The following is a 13,883-nucleotide window of genomic DNA, read 5'->3' on the forward strand; positions in this document are numbered from 1 at the left end:
CCCCTAGTGTGTTTTTTTTTTTTTTTTTTTTTTTTTAATGATTTTCTTTGCTGTGCAGGAGTTTGATGTAGCCCCATTTGCTCATTTCCCCCCTTGTTGCTTTGTAGCTATGTCAAATCCAAAAAATCACCATCGAGACCAACGTCAAGGAGCTTACCCTGTAATGTTTATTCTAAAGGTTTTGCAGTTTCAGCTCTTATGTTCAAGTCTTTAATCCATTTTAAGTTGATTTTTGTACATTGTGCACAAGAAGGATACAACTTCATTGTTTTGCATGTGGCTGTCCACTGACCTCTGTGTCTGGTTTTATGCTAATACTCTACTATTTTATTTATTTTTAAGGGTTATTTATTTATTTATTTTGAGAGAGAGAGAGAGAGAGCAGAGAAGGGGCAGAGAGAGAGGAGGAAGAGAGAGACTCCCTAGCAGGCTCCGCACTGTTAGCGCAGAGCCAATGAAGGGCTCAACTTCATGTACTGTGAGATCATAACTTCAGCTGAAATCAAGAGTCAGATGCTTAACCAACTGAACCACCCAGCCGTCCCACTATGCTATTTTAATTACTATACCTTTGTAATATAGTTTGTAATCGAGGAATGTGCTACCTCCTGCTTTGTTCTCTTGCTCAAGACTGCTTTACCTATTTGGGGATTTTGCATTTCTGCATAAATTTTAGGATTTTTTTCTATTTCTGTTAAAAATGCCATTGGACTTTTGATAGAAATTACATCGAATCAGTATATTTCTTTGGGTTATATGGGCATTTTAATAATATAATTATTCCAATCCATGACCACAGAATATCTTTCTGTATATTTATGCCTTCTTTAATTTCTTTCATCATTCTTTTATAGTTTACAATGTACAGATCTTTCGCTCCCTGGTTAAATTATTTTTAAGTATTTTACTCATTTTGTTGAAATTATAAATGGTAAATGGAATTTTTTCTTAACTTCTGTAATAGTTTGCTAGTGTATAGAAATTCAACTGACTTTTGTATATGGATTTTTGTCTCCTGAAACTTTGTGAATTCGTTTATTAGTTTTAATGATTTTTTTTTTGTTGTTGTTGGTAGAGTGTTTAGATTTTCTATATACAATATCAAGTCATCTACAAACAGGGACAATTTTAATAATTCTTTATGATTTGGATCTCCTCCCTTTTTTTTTACTTTTTGTTTTCTAATTGCTCTGCCCTAGAATAAACGTGGCAAGAGTAGGCATCCTTGTCTTGTTCTTGAACTTAGAGAAAAAGCTTTTAAATTTTCACTGTTGAGTATGATGTTAGCTGTAGGCTTATCATGTATGGTCTTTTTTTTATATTGAGGTACATTCTCTCTATACTCCATCTGTTTAAAGTTTTTTTTTTTTTTCAATCATGAGTAGGTGCTGAATTTTGTCAAATATGTTTTCTACCTCTATTGAGCTAATTGTATGAGCTAATTTGTATCCTTCATTTTGCTAATGTTGTATATCACATTGGTTGATTTATGGAACTGTCTTGCATCCCTGGCATAAATCTGACTTAAGTGTGGTGTATGATCTTTTTAACATATTGTTGAATTTGGTTTGCTAATATAAAGTTGAGAAATTTTGTTTCTGTGTTAATAGGGATATTGGCCTGCAATTTGCTTTTTCTGGTAATGTCCTTGTCTGGTTTTGATATCAAGGTAATGTTGGATTCATAAAATGAGTTTGGAAGTTTTTCTTCACTCCTCTTTTGTTTTGTGGAAACACTGGAGAAAGAGCTTTATTAATTATTTGAATGTCCGATATAACTTACCAATGAATCCATCTAATCCTGGATTTTTGTTTGTTGCAAGGTTTTTGATTACTGATTTATCTTCCTAATAATTCTGTTCAGATTTTCTATTTCTTCATGGTTCAGGGTTACCTACCTAGTTTCATATGTTTACTTTCTCATTTTTGCTATGTGTAAGAGTTGCTCAGTTAGTTTTTCTATTTCTTTGAGATCAAATTGTTCTGGGTGTAGCTATACATTGAGTGTGTTGTTGGGAGGAGAGAAATTCAGAAGACTCTTATGTTTCCATCTTGGTTGACTCCATCTGAAAGCCTGAAAAATGTAATTGGCCATAATCTGATTTGTTCTTACTACATAGCTGAATGTTCTCAGTTTGAGTGAATTTGAAAATTAGAATAAAAATTTCCTTCTTAGTTGGCATCGGTGAAAAAACAAATCTACTATTTATTTGCCAAAGATCCAAAATATAATAAACATTTAATATAAGAGAACGATAGAGTCTATTGCTAGAGCCAATTTTATTTTAGTTAATTGGCAATTCCTGCCAAGCTGAAGGGGAACTGTAGGTTTACTTCCTATTTAAAGGAAATATGTGATAGGTCTTCTGAATTATAAGGTTTGCTTACCATTACTGCTTCAGCCATGGTACTTACTAAGTTAGATTTGATGTTTACATGGAAATTTTATTCAGGCATTTTAATTATTTCTTAAATAACGCAGACTGGTTTTGGCTCTAACTTCAAGTATTTGGGCTGCCTGTCAAATCACCTTACCATCTAATTTTAATGATTTCATTTTTAATTGAGATTTTATTATTATAATATTCACTCTTTGTAAGTACATGACCCAGCATTTTTAAGTACTCATCAAGCTGTGCAATTAACACTAATTCTAAAACATTTTTATTACCCAGAAAAGTACTATGTACCTATTTTCAGTCAGTACTCATTTGCCTCTCCTCCTAGTCCCAGGAAACGTCTAATCTATTCTCTATTGTTCTTGATTTGCCTATATTTCATGTTTCATATAAATGAGATGGTATAATATGTGGCTTGCTGTAGCTGGTTTCTTTCGCTTAGTATCATGCTATAGTCTACAACAGTATCTCATTCAATTGTGTGTCTGAATAATATTCTAGTGTATGGATATAAAACACATTTTGCTTATCCATTTATTAATGAATGACTATTTTTTTGGCTGTTTCTACTTTTGAGATACTATGAATAATACTGCTATAAACATTTGTGTACCAGTTTCTGTGTAGACATATACTTTCCATTCTCTTAGGTATACAGTTAGGAGTGAAATTACTGTGTCATATTTTAAATCCATGTTTAACTTTCCAAAGAATTTACAAACTGTTTTCCACAGTAGCTGCACCATTTTCCACTCCCATCTACAGTGTTTGATGGTTCCAATTTATCCACATCTTCACCAACACTTGTTATTATTCGGCTTTTTAATTATAATCATCCCAGTGATTGTAAAGTAGCATTTTATTGTAGTTTTCCCCAATGGGTAATGATGTGGAGCATTTCATGTGCTTATTGGCTATTTGTCTATCTTCTTTGGAAACTGTCTATTCAAATCCTTTGCCCAGATTTTAATTAGGTCATTTGCCTTTCTATGTTGAGTTTTTTTAATATATTAGACTCTTCTTAGGCACATGGTTTGGAAATATTTCCCTCTGATTTCATTTTTATGACCAAATTTTTTGTTAATTTTACTTTTAAACTTAATACCTCTCAGCTTCCAATATTTCTTGGCAAATTTAATCACATTTTATTTGATTTTAAAATACCCATAACAATATTACCACTCTAAATGCCTCCTAGTATAGCTACCCTATGTGTACCAACAAACATTTTTCCATTATTAGGCCACAAGATCTAGGGATAGTCAGTGGACAACTTACAGTGAACAACTGAGAAACTGGCATCTTGGTCACATTTATTAAAGAGCCTTTTCTTTGTCAGCGTTTTATTAACTTTATATGAAATCAATGATAAGATCATCTCAGGAGATACTTGAATGTTAATGATCAATTAAAAAAACTAGAGTCAGAGTCAGTGAAGAAATTAAAAAATATTCAAAAGTGTGAAGATTTTAGCAAGTATCCAAATATCCACATAAACCAGTAAATGATTAGCTTTTCCAGAAATGTTCTAAATGGATTGTTTATTGGCTTTGCTACTTTCCAAGCCTCATTATCTTCTTCTAAAACAAACTACTTAATGTGCTATAATGAACACTGGATGATCTAAAATGTAATGCTCATAGACAGATTCCAAGTCCAGAGGTTAAGAAAACACAAAATTACCAAAGTGATATATTGTCATCACTTTTGATTATCTTTTGACCCTTTGAAAGTTAGTTAAAAGTAACACCTCAGGTATACTAAATGTCCGTCATATTTGCCTAAACATCTGGAGACAGAAGTAAAGTTGAGAGTCTTTGTGACACATTTCTAAATTTAGACTTCATAGGGTTGGTTCTACTGACATGTTTTCATCTTCTGGTACTTGACCATGAGCATATAAAAATGACTTCCATTAGAGGATAGAATCAATGCTCCAATTAGAATAACTCAAATAATCAGGTAAGCAAGGGCAGAATGGAAAAAAACATATAAGAATAATTTGGGGAGACTTGTTTGGGAATATTTCGGCAATCAGTGTCATATTACACAATGTCATCAGTGTCATATAACACAAGCTCCTGTTTCATAATGTGGACCTTGCTTTGGAAAACACTCAGTCTTAAATCAACCACTGATCCTCCTTGATGTGAAGAAATAACAGAAAGATTCCGACTGAAATGTTCTATTATAATATGCAATAAAATATTCAAATACTCATTACTGTTTGATCTGCTGATTATCTTATAGCCCATCAAATCTCCTTCTTCTCCACAAAACCCATTGCTTTTATCCTGAATAATTAAAATTTTAAGATTCTCTCTCTCTCTTTTTCCAAATAAGTTAAGACAGTACATCTTTTAAATCTACATGAGCAAAGACAGGCTGTTACAGAGTGAATATTCTTTGGTTAGCACAGAGATGTGGAAGTATTTTGTAAAAGCCAATTAAGAGAAGATAAAGTAGGAAGATACATTTTAAATTATGTCACTGAATTAAAATAGAATAGAAATAAGGCCTAGATGTTTAGATAGCATAACTGATTTCAATATCTTTCAACTCTATCATTTCTTTCCACAGTTCCTTCTTTCCCACTTTCCCTCTCTGCTATATGATTTTCATTAGTTTTATGTATATATGTGCATACATATACATGTGCTTGCCACAACAGAATCAATAGCTACAGCTCATGTCTTGAGAGCAGGATTACAGTAAACATCCACACTGTCATTTATCTTGAAACATCAGGTTTCTCAGGAATGGCAACTTAGCGCCAAAAAGTTGTCCCCACTTTACCATAGTATGGGATTTTGGAAACAAATATCAATCCTAACAGTTCAATAAGTTAAATAAAGGTTACTACATCTTTTTTCACCTTGCAGAGGTTAGTTTATCTCTCTGGTACCTTGTTACATCATCTATAATATTAGAAAATATAAAAGAATACAGACAAGGTAAAGAACCAGTCTCATCCTGATCTAAAATCTATCAACAAATGATTCTTTTTCTTTTAGTGTTGCTAAGTAGGAAAGTCTGTCACTTAACAAGCATTTTTTTTTAGCTGGCATGAGGCCAGGGTAATTTTGAAAATCATCAGAGTAAGCTCACAGAAAATTAGAATTTCATTGAAATTCAAGCCATTTGCACTGAATGATAGATTATAAAGTACACAAGTAGGAACCAATATAACAAGTTTATAAGCTGGTGGACCCTAAGTTTTGAAATGCTTTAGAAAAAAAATCCTAAGTCTCATGGCAATAATTAATTTAGTTGACATTTGTGACACAAAAATGGTTTATTTAAATAAGTTTTTTAATTGCCTGTAAATGCAAAAGTTTTGTTTCCATGACTCCAAAAAGTCAGAGTGAATGTCTTGTATGGAAACATTTTCCTTTGCTTTTTTTTTTTTTTTTTTTTTTTGATCTATCATACTTACAGGGGAAATAATTTTTCCATTGCATTCGGTGGAAAACACAGTCAATAAGGATTCTTGTTTCAATAATGATAAGACTAAAACACATTTGAAAAAAAACAAACTCTACCAATAAGAATTAGAAATTATAAATAAAACAACACTTTGGCACAATTTAGCTATTAATTATTCTCTAAAGTGTTAAGATATTGATGACAGAGTGTAAGAAAAAGTCTTACCTTTATAATGTCAAAGTTCATACATGTTGTTCATCTTACTTCTTCTTGCTTTTTATACATCTGGAAACCTACCAAAAGAGAGGTCACACTATATACTGCATTCTCCAAAGTTCTGTATTAATGCAAGTTAACTTTACATAATCATGATAAACCATTTTAGCAAATTAAAATAAATGGAAATTGTATGCCCTTGATAAGCAGAATTTTTAAAATATCTATAGCAGGTATTATATTAACGATGAGTTATTAAAAGCTTTTTTCATAAGACAATAATGGCTACTATAAACACTATTTTTCAATACCTTACTGGAGATCCAGTGATTACTAGAAAAGAAAATAAGAGGCATAAACATAGAAAAAGAGAAAGCAGTTGTCATTATTTTCAGAGGGCATTATTTTGAACTACAGAGGTCTAAAATTCAAAAATCTAAGTATTATAACTGATAAATAAGTGTAGTAAGTTTGTTGGACATGAAGTTAATTGTGTTGAAATAGAGTGACAACATTTTTTTTAAACTTTAAAAAGGATACTATTTACAATAGCATAAAAAATACTTAGGACTACACCTAACAAAAGATATGCTACTACAAAATATTGTAGGGGAAAAATTAAGAAATATAAGGAAATGCCACATCCATGAATTAGATGACAAAATGCATAGACAATATAGTCCTAGCTACGAGAGAGTCTGAGTTTCCTGGCTTCTACCTTGAAGATGCAAGGCTCTGAAGCTTAAGAATTTGCCGAACAAACAAACAAAAAGAAGCCTTTCAGTCCAAAAAATACACAAATGTCTATTATAACACGTATCTACAAAGTTTTTATTTTAATGTGCAAATAGAAGTAGTTTTGAAAATGTTTTCGTCATTGAGAAGGGGTCAAGATGGTGGAACAGCATGGAAGTTTTTTTTTCCGTCTCTCATCCTTGAAATACAGCTAGATCAACACTAAACCATCCTGAACACCTAGAAAACTGATTTGAGGATTAACACAACAATCTGCACATATTGAAGCATAGATAGAACTCAGCAGGTACGTGACATGGAGAAGTGAAGTCGGGGTAAGAAGCTGCAGAGGGCAGGAAGCTGTTTTTGCTTGCAGAGAAAGGACAGAGATGGGGGGAGACTACGGGAAAGCATCCTCCACCCCATCCCCTCGCCTGAAAGCAACTGGAGAGAAAAGAGAGAGTATGCAAGGGACTAAATCAAAAAAAAAAAAAAAAAAAAGGAGAATGATGAAAGGAAAGGGCTTAAATTCCATTAAGACTCTATAAACAGTAGGGTAGAACAGAATCTAAAACTCCACAGCTGGATACCTGCCAGTGCTCTGGTGGGAAGGCAAATCCCCAGGAGCACAGAGTGAGGTCCTTGGGATCCTTGGGCCACACAGGGAGAGCCTGTTGGGAGGACATCTGGTAGATGCTGTGTGACCACCTGGTCCCAGCAGACCTCAGAGAACAACCACAGTCGCTGGTGCTGGAACAAGGACATTAAGAGGGAAGCCTGGTGCCAGATGTGTACTGTGATTTACCATAATCCTTGAAATGCTACTGCTACATGATTTCATGAACTTTTTCTGGGGTGGGCTGACACCCAGCCACAGTCGCTGAGCATCCGCAGCAGCACGGTCCCACGAACATTCCTGGGTGCGGCTAGCACCTGGCTATTATTCGGTGAGACCCTCCCCCAGAAGGTCTGAGCAGGTCAAAGCCATAGTCCCTCAGAAGTGAGGGGTTGGGAAACACAGATGCATATCAGATAAAACTCAGGAGAGAGGTGCCGCCTGGCAACCTGATGTCTTGGTCATACACTCTTAGCAGGGAGTGTATGATTGCTGGTCAGGGAGAACAGAGTTCCAATATCAGAGACTGGATAGCTGGGTGACACCATTTTCACCCCTCCTACGCATGCACATACACACCTACATGCTCCACAACAATCCACCCCAGCAAGCTAAGTAGCAGCATCTAATGGAGAACAGAACAGTTACACTAAGTCCCGCCCAACTGGGCGGTTCTCTTCAGGAATACCACAAGTCTTTCTGCCTGCTTAGTTTACAGACTATAAAATGTTTCATAGTTTGATTTCTAGGGGAAACCAATGTAATTTCAATCGTATTTCAATCTGTTTGCTGGTCTATCCATTCAATTTATTTTCTTTTCTTATTCTTGAATATAGAAGGAAAAAGTATTTTTACTTTCCATTCTTATTAAAATAACTTTCTTTAATTTTTTTCTGCCATGTTTTTAATTTTTTTGTAAATTTTCAAATGCTATTTTACTTCCATCCATTCACTTTATTCTATTTCATTGTGCTCATTTTTTCAAGTTTCCAAACATTTTCCTTGTGTTCTTCTTCTTTTTTTTTTTTCTTAACTTACCTTTCCCTTTTTTCTCTAACAGCCCTTTTTTCCCTTTCAACAACCAGACCAAAACACACTTAGCATCTAGCTAGGATCTAGCTAGGATCTAGCATTCTTTATTTGATTTTTTTTGTGTTGTTTTTAATCTTTTAATTTGTTTTTCACCTTAATTCCTTTACTTCCTTCAAAATGACAAAATGAAGGAATTCATCCCAAAAGAAAGAATAGGAAGAAGTGACAGCCAGGAACTTAATCAACACAGATACAAGCAAGATGTCTGAACCAGAATTTAGAATCATGATAATAAGAATATTAGCTGGGGTTGAAAACAGATTAGAATCCCTATCTGCAGAGATAAAAGAAGCAAAAGCTAGTCGGGATGAAATTATTGCCATCACTGAGCAGTAATCTCAAATGGATGCCACGGCGGCAAGGATGGATAAGGCAGACCAGCAAATCAGTGATATAGATGACAAAGTTATGAAGAATAATCAAGCAGAAAAAAAAAAAAAAGAGGGAGACTAGGTCCAAAGAGCATGATTTACAAATTAGAGAAATCAGTAAGTCATTAAAAAGAAACAACATTAGAATCACTGGGATCCTAGAAGATAAAAAGAGAGAAAAAGGGGTAGAAGGGCTACTTGAGCAAATCATAGCAGAAAACTTTCCTAACCTGGGGAAATACACAGACATCTAAATCCAGGAAGCACAGTGGACTCTCATTAGAGTCAACATAAACCGACCATCAACAAGGCATATCATAGTCAAATTCACAAAATACTCAGGCAAGGAAAGAATCATGAAAGTGGCACAGGGAATAAAAAAAGGTCCTTAACCTACAAGGAAAGACAGGTCAGGTTTGCAGCAGGAACTTGGCAGGCCAGAAAGGAGTCGCAAGATATATTCAAAATGTTGAACTGTAAAAATATGCTGCCAAGAATTCTTTATCATGCAAAGCTGTCATTCAAAATAGAAAGAGAGATAGTTTCCCAAACAAACAAAAACTAAAGGAGTTCATGACCACTAAACCAACCCTGCAAGAAATTTTAAGGGGGATTCTCTGAGGGAAGAAAAGAAGGAAAAAAAAAAAAAAGACCAAAAGCAACAGACTAGAAAGGACAGAGAACACCACCAGAAACTCCAGCTTTACAGGAAACATAATGGCAACAAATTCATATCTTCCAGTACTCACTCTAAATGTCAATGGACTAAATGCTCTAATCAAAAGACATGGGGTAACAGAATGGATAAGCAAACAAGATCCATCTGTATGCTGTTTACAAGAGACCTATTTTAGACCCAAAGACACCTTCAGATTGCAAGTCAGGGGATGGAGAAACATCTATCATGCTAATGGTTGCCAAAAGAAATTTGGAGTAGTCATACTTATATCAGACAATCTAGGCTCTAAAATAAAGACTGTAACAAGAGATCAAGAAATACATTGTATCATAATTTAGGGGTCTATCCACGAAAAAGACCTAACAATTGTAAATATTTATGCTCCAAATGTGAAAACACCCAAATATATAAATCAATTAATCACAAATATAAAGAAACTCCTAGATGACACAATGTATAAAAATGTCAGTTTCCCACCAACTGATGTATGGATCAAAAATGTAATGTCAATAAGGAACCCTAAATCCCCAAAATTAGTTTTAGTTGGGGGTGATTAACAGCTGATTTTAAATTTATACGGAAACACAAGCAGCAAAGAATTACAAGATAATTTTGAAGAAAACCAAATTTAGAAGGTTTGCATTAATAGAGATCAATAGTTATTACAAAGCTATAATAATAGTATTGTATTGGTACAAGAATGGATAAATTGATGAAAGATAGTGTCCAGACCATACATATATGGTCACCTAGTTTATTGCAAAGGTGATAATGCAGTGTAGTGGGGAAAAGGTAAGTTTTATCAGTAAACAGCACTGGAACAATTCAATACTTCATGCCATACTCAAATATTAACATATGATAGATAAATTAAAGACATAATATAAAAATAAAGCTTTTAGAAAAACACAAAGGATAATTTATTGATAAACTAAGATAAACTGACACAAAAAAGGTAGGCAAAAAAATAAATGAATTAAACAAATTAAAATTAAGAGCATCTGTTCTTTAAAAGATAGTTTTGAGAGAGAAGGCAGACATAGGCAGGAGATAAATATTTGCAATGTATATATTTGTGACAAAGGTTCACGTTTAGAATATATAAAACAAAACAATGGTAAAATGGCAGAAAACCATTTTCAGTAAGGAAATGAACAAAGAAAGACTTGAAAAGCATTTTATAAAAGAAGATAGCCAAATGGAAAGATGCTAAATATTTAAGCCTTAAAAGAAATGCAGATTAAAGCCAAAATATATTACCACTACATAACTTGCCAGCATGGATTAAGCTTTTAAATAATAATAGTAAATTTTAGCCAAGTTATGAACAACTGGAAATCTTGCACCATGTTGGTTGGTTTGAAGTTTAAGCCTGTATAAACACTTTGGAAAACTATTTGATATCTTATAATCCAGGAATTCAAAACCTAGGTATTTATCCTACATAAATACTTACTTACGTTTATTTTTTAAATGTACATGAATACTTGTAACAGTCTATTTTATTGGTATGTCCATTAACATTGTTGTCTGTTCATATAATGGAATACTATACAGCCATGAACATGGCAAATCTCAATTAGATACAAAAACATAGATGATTCTCTTTTTCTTTTTAATTTGTTTAATGTTTTATTTATTTCTGAGAGAGAGACAGAGAGACAGAGACAGAGACAGAGAGAGCAGGGGAGGGTCAGAGAGAGGGGGAGATACAGAATCTGAAACAGGCTCCAGGCTCTGAGCTGGCTGTCAGCACAGAGTCTGATGCAGGGCTCAAACCCACAAACTGCAAGATCATGACTTGAGCCAAAGTTGGATACTTAACTGACTGAGCCACCCAGGCGCCCCAAAACATAGATGATTCTCTTAAACAAAATGTGGAGCAAAATAAGCCAGGTTTAAGAGAGTGTATTATTTCATTTATAGAACTTTCAACACAGACAATCCTTATTTGTACTGGAAGTCAAGGTAGCTGTTAATCTTAATCAATATTGTCAATAGAATAGGAAATAAAGGAAATGTTTCAGTTGCTTGTAATTTTAGATGTCTTAATAGAAAAGCTGATTTTCTATGTATATTTAGTTTATGAAATATTAATTGAATATCATATTTCTCATTTTTCTAATTTTCTCTATTACACTTCACTGGAAGTATAGAATAGAAAGTGATCTGGCTGCCACAATAATGCATATTTATGCATTTAATTTCTTTATCCATTTAATTTTTAATTACTTATTTAAAATACTGATAGTGAATTTCTAGATGAAAGATATAAAACAAAACTTTTCAGTTTTCATTATAATATTGTCAGAATATTCTCCACAAGAAAGCCATGTTTCTTTTTATTTTTTTAATGTTTATTTATTTTTGAGAGAGACAGAGTGTGAGTGGGGGAGGGGGGCAGAGAGAGAGAAAGAGAGAAAGAGAGAGAGAAAGAGAGAGAGAGAGAGAGAGACAGAATCTGAAGCAGGCTCCAGGCTCTGAGATGTCAGCACAGAGCCCGACGCGGGGCTCGAACTCACGAACTCACAAACTGAGCCAAAGTTGGATGCTTAACCTGCTGAGCCACCCAGGCACCCCCTATTATATTTATCCATGAAAAAAAAAAAAAAAGAACGAAAATATGATGGTATCCCTAGAATCCCTATAGCCTTGACTGTGTTTGATTTTATCACATTTTTTTCTGTTATTAAAAGGAAACTATTACTATTTTAAACGTTTTATTTCATTTCACTTTAAATATCGACTTACTATTTCTTTTTCTTTTGTCCATATCTATTCATATTCTTTGACCATAAATAAGCTAGGAATTTAGCTCTGTGTTTAAATTTCAGGCTGCAAAATTATCTCTGCCCTCATCTTCAAACAGAAGGTGTAAACTGTGTTGCACAGTTACCAGCTAGTCATAAACTGGGAAAGCAATCTAATACAGATTCTGTGCTGTGTAATTATTAGTCCCAACCTGCTGAGTCAGAGTTCATTAGAGAAAACATTAGGGGGCTGCATGTCTCTCACTGATTGTATGAGCAGCGTCAATGAACTTTAATGGGATTTGCATGCACACAGTCAGGAGAATTCCAATAGGCAAACTTAAAAATAACCATTTTCTAACCACAGTGATACAGTGCAGATTTTCCACTTAGATGGGACTCTTGGGAACTAGATTCATTTAGCCTCTGACTTCATTTAGCACAGAATACCCACAGGAAACCTTTATGGCATTTTAAGTGTGTTTGCTATCGTGTGTTACTGCTTACACAAACACAGAGTTATGCTTGCATGCTCAACTTTTTAGGCCATAGTATTTTTCAGTTGTCAACATTAGACTCTGGCTTTATGTGGTTGCTTGGATAGGGGAAAAATTGATTTTATAATTGAAGTAAGTCTCAGTTTTGCCCGAGACTTTTTTTTACCAGAAGTTTTGATAAAAAAAAAAAAACTTTAATTAGAAATTTTACATTAAAAAAAGCATAGCTCTTTTTTCTTAGTCATGTGTTTTTCTGCACATCGAAGGCTGGATATCTGGAGTTCATTAAGAAGTTGACCCATAAAGTCTGGGCCTCTAACGCCATTAGGCTTACCAGTGGCAAGTTGTCTCACTCTAGCACATTAAAGAACAAGGGTCCTTCCATCATTTACACAAAAAGAAAACGGTCTCTATATGGCTTTATCCAGAGTTTTAAGAAGCACAAGTCAACCTTTTAGAGAAACAGAACTAATAGTGTTGCATGTTTAAATTTTTGGTATGAATTTATAAGCCCACTTTGTAAGTATGCCAATATTAACAGTGTTTCCACATTAGGCACTCACTACAGATTACAGAAAAGTCAGTGGGTCTCAAATATTTTAGTGTGGCATCTGATCACCTGGAGGGTTTGTTAGAACATAGATTGCTGCTCCTCACCCTTAAAGTTTCTGATTCATTCAGTCTGCCTGAGACTTAGCACTTTTAACAAGTTCTCTGGTGATGGTGAAGCCATTGGTCTTTAGATCTCACTTTGAGAATTATTGATTAAGATAAAAGCAGTATCCCAGACACAAGTTTACCACTTCTTCTACATTTAAAAACCCTATTGGAAGGCACATTTTTGAGTGTGATGTTAAGAATAATCTTATATCAAAGAATGAAATCTGGCCATTTGTAGCAACGTGGATGGAACTTGAGGGTGTTATGCTGAGCGAAGTAAGTCAGGCAGAGAAGGGCTGCTACCATATGGTTTTACGTATAGGAGGATTAGGAGGAACTTAACAGAGGATCTTAGGGGAGAAGAAGGGGAAAAATAGTCGGGGGTAAGGAGGGAGACAAACCATGAGAGACTCTTAAATGCCAAGAACAAACTGAGAGCTGAT

General features: G+C 34.2%; 1 long non-coding RNA gene across 4 annotated transcripts in view; it reads right to left on the reverse strand.

The window, feature by feature from the left end:
- LOC144223592 (uncharacterized) overlaps positions 1–13,883 on the reverse strand; it is a 462,828-nt gene that overhangs the window by 137,356 nt on the left and 311,589 nt on the right. For all 4 annotated transcript variants that reach the window (XR_013332762.1, XR_013332763.1, XR_013332761.1 and 1 more), the window contains exon 6: positions 6,050–6,117. This is a non-coding gene — a long non-coding RNA (uncharacterized LOC144223592). The remainder of the gene's footprint in view (positions 1–6,049; positions 6,118–13,883) is intronic.

The sequence above is a fragment of the Crocuta crocuta genome, unplaced genomic scaffold (assembly GCF_008692635.1).
Source record: "Crocuta crocuta isolate KB4526 unplaced genomic scaffold, BGI_CrCroc_1.0 scaffold70, whole genome shotgun sequence".
NCBI classification, from domain to species: domain Eukaryota; kingdom Metazoa; phylum Chordata; class Mammalia; order Carnivora; family Hyaenidae; genus Crocuta; species Crocuta crocuta.